This window comes from Crocodylus porosus, unplaced genomic scaffold (assembly GCF_001723895.1).
Source record: "Crocodylus porosus isolate Cpor-Errol unplaced genomic scaffold, CroPor_comp1, whole genome shotgun sequence".
Lineage (NCBI taxonomy): Eukaryota > Metazoa > Chordata > Crocodylia > Crocodylidae > Crocodylus > Crocodylus porosus.
Genome location: NW_017728886.1, coordinates 221352607 through 221357604, shown reverse-complemented (window position 1 = coordinate 221357604; position 4998 = coordinate 221352607). Strand labels below are relative to the sequence as shown.

The window sequence follows — 4998 nt, the reverse complement described above, 5'->3', positions numbered from 1 at the left end:
AAGAAATGAAGAATCGCACAATTTATTTCTTCCCTCACTCTATACTTTTCCTAAACACACAAAGTAGTAGACCAATAGACCAATCTAATAGCTGTTGCCTAGCAACCAATCATCTGACATGTGTAACTAGATGACCTGGATATATATTTCCCAGATTTTTTACCCTTAGGCTCCTACGCTCATCAAATAAGCTACTTTCTTGAGGTCCTATGCTAAAATTACAGACTTTCTAAGTCTTCAAAGAGGTCCTGCATGGGGACAAGTGTCCACTTGTGCAGCATTTTGTGATTGGGCAGTCATGAATATTTTCTGATGCTGGCCATCTTAGCTGACACTAGGGACCAAACCAGACTTCCAGACCTGAAAGCCTGAGGAGCTACTGCTTGACTAAAGTTCCTTAATCAAAAGATTAGCAGACTCATGCCCTATGCAAATCACACACATAGGAGCCAAACACAAGCCTACCAGTAGGTTATATCTTCACACTGTAAATTGAATAAAGAACACTTTTTTATATATTTGGATTATTTCTGACAGCTAAAAATTTCTGATGTTGTATCAGCCAACATAAATATGCAGGTGTGTAAAATACTAAACAGCTGATTAAGTTACAATAACCTCTGAAATAGATTTACAACAAAAATATTGAGCTCATGTAAAACAATATTTTGAATTATCTCACGCAATCATCTTTTGTTTTGAAGCACTGTTGTTTGTGTACTGCTTTATTATTCAACTCCTGCTTGGGAAATGCTCAAAAGGTTTTTAAAGGAGAAAGAAAAGAACAAGCAATATTAACCAATTGAAATGACAAAGTTAATATTTAAATTATATTTTTCAAGGATTTGCACAATAGGACAACTATTGTTCAGGGAAAAAGGAGTAGAAGTGACAAGTTCCAAGAGTTTTAAAAAGATTGTGCAGGCATGTGTGGCACAGATCCCAAAGAAGCCAGAATGAGCATCACACGTGGTGGTCTGACTGGGGTTGTCCAAGACCAAGGCCAGACCAAGTGGAGCAAGCGCCACACTGCACACAGTGCCCACCCTGGCCAGAATGTTCTGCATACAGTGCTCATTTTGGGAACTGCACTGCATATAATGCCTGCTTCAGCCAGTCCAGGACCCACATGCTATGTAGCGCTGTGCTGCGTAAGCCTCCAGAGTGGCCAGAACAGGTGCCACATGTGGCTCAATCTGGTCAGCACCATGTGTAGTGCAGTGCTCACTCCATCCAGTCTTGGCTTTGTGTTATATGTGGTGCCTGTTGTAGCCACTCTGGGATCCATGCTGCACACACCTGCCTGTGAAGCGCTGTCCCAGAGCAGCTAGAGCAGGCACTGCATGTGTCATGTGTCCCAAGCTCCACTTATGGAGCTGGTCCAGGGTGCACTGTGCCCCATGTGCTCAAACCCAAGGGCAACATGGGGTGGGGAGCAGATAGCAGGGCTCTATGGGCCGGGTATAGCCCACAGGCTATATGTTTGATACCTTTGCTAAACCAGAACAAAGACAAAGGAAGTGAACACTCAGCAAGAGGCACAAGCTTTAGTTAAACAAACAAGCTTTAGTTAAAGTGCCCCTGCTGCCAGTTTGAAGTGCAGGACGCTGAATACACAAGATGTTGCAGGTGCTTTGATTAGAGTATCTCCCTAGAGCTGCTCTAATTAAAGCACCTCCACCCAAAGCACCTGTAAAGATGCCCTATGATTCTATAATTCCATAACACCTTTCTCACTCTGCTTTTACTATTTTTGGTGTTGTTACAATGACTTTAGCAGTTGCCATGATAAAAGATCACTGTCTATGAATAGTAACATTTCAATGAATTATACACATTTAAAAATACATTAGAATATACTTCTGTTGTCTGTTAGTTTTTAGAACCTACTTGTAAAATAGGTGCAATACAGACACAAAAACAACAGACCGACTACCTTTGAGTACAGTGCTTAGAATTAAGGTAGGCATTAAGGGCCATATTTCCCCCCATGCTATTCCACTGATGCTAGTATTTTCGGGAATGCTGTATGATCTTCAAAAGTTTTGTATTGTTTCTGAAATTGTATACATTCTTTATAACTCATATTAATTCCTGGTGTAATTTCTCTGACTTCTGTTTAGTTACAGAGATAAACTTTGCTCATGCAAAAATGACATTTAGTCAAATCAAATCAGTTATATATACCAAATGTAGATCACAATGTAAATCAGTGCAAATATGTGTTTTGTGTTGATATGTTATTTTCAGTTGAAGTAAACAGCAAGTCTAATAAGAAATAAAATTACCGGACAATATTTAACAGGTTAGGTACTAAAGAACTGCTTACAAATTACGGTGAAAATTTTAACATGCAAAGATTAATTGACAAAAAATACATTCCTCTTCTAGCACACCGTACATATTTAAATCTGAAAGAAACTATAAGGTTTCGTATAATTTATTATAATTACAATACTCTGACTAAACTGAATAGAACTTACTTCTCTCATTTATACACACGTAGATCTGGAACAACCCTGTTGAAATCAATGGAGTTTTTCCTGTGCATCAGCAGAATTCTTCCCTTCGGTCAATGGCATATTTACTGGAAAAAAAGAGTTGAGCCCACTGAAGTCCTAAGGCTCATGTTGGTACACCTATACTAATATGTCATAGAATCAGAACAGCCATTCCAATATGTGTTGGTTGCTAACCTGAAGAAAACAACAATAATATTATTCAAAGTCAAAGTTTCACTCTTCCTCTTTACCTCAATAAAAGAAAAACTAAGAACTAGAGACAAGAGAGAACATAAAAAACCTACAGCAATTACTGAACCTCTTTCTATCAAACTCTAGCCAAACTCCGTCACTTTCAGTAAGGAAAGAGCAGAAATTAAAGCTATGTGTACGCTGGAAACTGTTCCATAAAGATTTAATACTTTCCAAATTTTGTTTTGTATTTATACTAAGTGTAACCAGAAACTATCAAAATTCTAAGCAAAAGAAAATTGCAGAGAAAATAGTTTTGCATGTTTTGTTTTTCTCTTCATTTGTTATGTAATTGTAATTTGTAATTTATACAAAAATAATTTGAGAAAAGTCACATCAAAATGAAAACTCAGCATGTTTTCCCCAAAACTCTGAAGCATGTGGCTATAACATCATCAGAACTGTATTGCTTCTTTCACCCTCTTTCCTAAATATTCTGTGAGATTGCCCCAGTTACATTTCATGTTGTCATGCTGCTATTGCAGGAGCCTGGGAAGCAACCTGTGACTTAAATTCCTATTTTCCTATGCTCAGTTGGTAATAATCCACACTAACCCTCTCTCAGGGGCAGAGGGCTTGTGGCCTGGATTGATTCATCTGTTTATTCTAAACCCATCAGATATGTCCTGATGCACATGTCCTGGTGATGTTATGTAACTAATTCAGGCAGGTGCCAAATTTAACTTAAGATGGGCTAAAAAAGAAAATCCACTGGAGAGAAAATCTATACTATGGACGCGTCTACATGAGACACTAACTGCACAGTAGCCTAATAATACCGTGCAGCAATGTGTCACAGCATAGTGCTAACACACTCTTGCACAGTATTATTAGGTTACTGCGCAACAGCATCACTAAAAAGGCATTCGCCAGCACTACTACACAGTAACTCTGGTTATTTATGCATTTATTTAGTACTTGATTATGCAAGTGCTAAATTAAATGTGCAGTAACCACTGAGCATTAATGAATGTGTAGGAAGTGCCCTATATGAATCTTTTTGCCACATACTTAACTTTTATATGGGTGGCACATTCACTTCTTAAACTCAGCATGCATTTTTGTTTGTTTTAAGAATTTGGATTTGCTTACCGTTTATCCATTGCATGAAGTTTTGCACTAAAAAACTGCAAAGAAAAGACAAGTATTTTCAGCATAAATTCAAGTGTATTTCAGGACATGTCCTCTAATGTATCCAGTTTCTGTACACACATTTTTCTATATTTTAACTTAATAAATCGAGAGTCACCTCAAACAAGCCTTCCTTCAGCTGTCATGTATTCCTTGCTCTCTTCCTTTCAGCTCATTTGAATGCTTTGAGTGACACTATTTCTGCAGTAAATATCCTTCATGACATGCTGACTTTCTGACTGACAGACAGCACACACATACAAAACAGAATGTCAAAGAACATGATATGATAAAACCAAACATAGTTTAATATAGTTATGATAATGCTAAGGTACTTAAAATTCTCCGTACCTTTGACAGATTATTCTTGTACTGTATATCTCTCAAATCTGTGTTTCTGTCTGGGAAATCTAGTTCTGCTGGGCCCAGGAAATTATAAATATTTTTAATTTTGGTTTATTTAAATTCAATTTAAGTAAATAAATTTTTGATTGGAGTCAAAGACTTGTACTGATCTTTCAGACTTACAAGCAACTATCTAGTACATCGTAGCATTTGATTCCATACCTAATATGTAACTTATAAGGCTACCTGCCCTATACAATGTTCTGACCAAGGCTGTATACACACATTCAAATAATCTGGGAGAATTCTCCCATGTTTTTTCTCCTGGTAGAAAGACTTACCCAGAGACACCTGAACAAACATTTGAATGCCAAGTCCCTGAAGAACAGAAATCTGTCAATACTGTTGCTGCCTAGCCAGAGGGCACTTTGTACATACATCTTAGCATGCTCTGCAGACTCTCTTAGTCTGCCTGGAGATAGATGGCAGCAGTGCACAGGGCAGCCCTAATTGTCTGACCCAGAGTGATCAGAGTCAGCCTGTGTTTCCCTGGAACACAATGTGGAGATTGTGAAGGGGGAACATTCTGCTCCCTGGTGGGCTGGAGCAGTAGAGTCCAATCAGTGATACTGCCTCCTGGAGTGGGGAGGAGAAGAAACAAAGCAACCTGGGAAGCTGGAGAACTGTGCTATGACTTTTTTCAGAAGGGAATGTGTACAGACATTCACTTTCCCAGTAGAAACTCTCCTGGGAGTGATTTAACCCTAGT

The 4998-nt window shown here is 38.3% G+C and overlaps 1 long non-coding RNA gene across 1 annotated transcript in view; it reads right to left on the bottom strand.

The window, feature by feature from the left end:
* Window positions 1–2552: 2552 nt before the first annotated feature.
* The window catches only part of LOC109319936, a 14489-nt gene continuing 12043 nt past the window's right edge, over window positions 2553–4998 (bottom strand). The window contains exons 2-3 of the long non-coding RNA XR_002103676.1: window positions 3846–3880; window positions 2553–2696 (exon numbers count right to left, since the gene is read on the bottom strand). This is a non-coding gene — a long non-coding RNA (uncharacterized LOC109319936). The remainder of the gene's footprint in view (window positions 2697–3845; window positions 3881–4998) is intronic.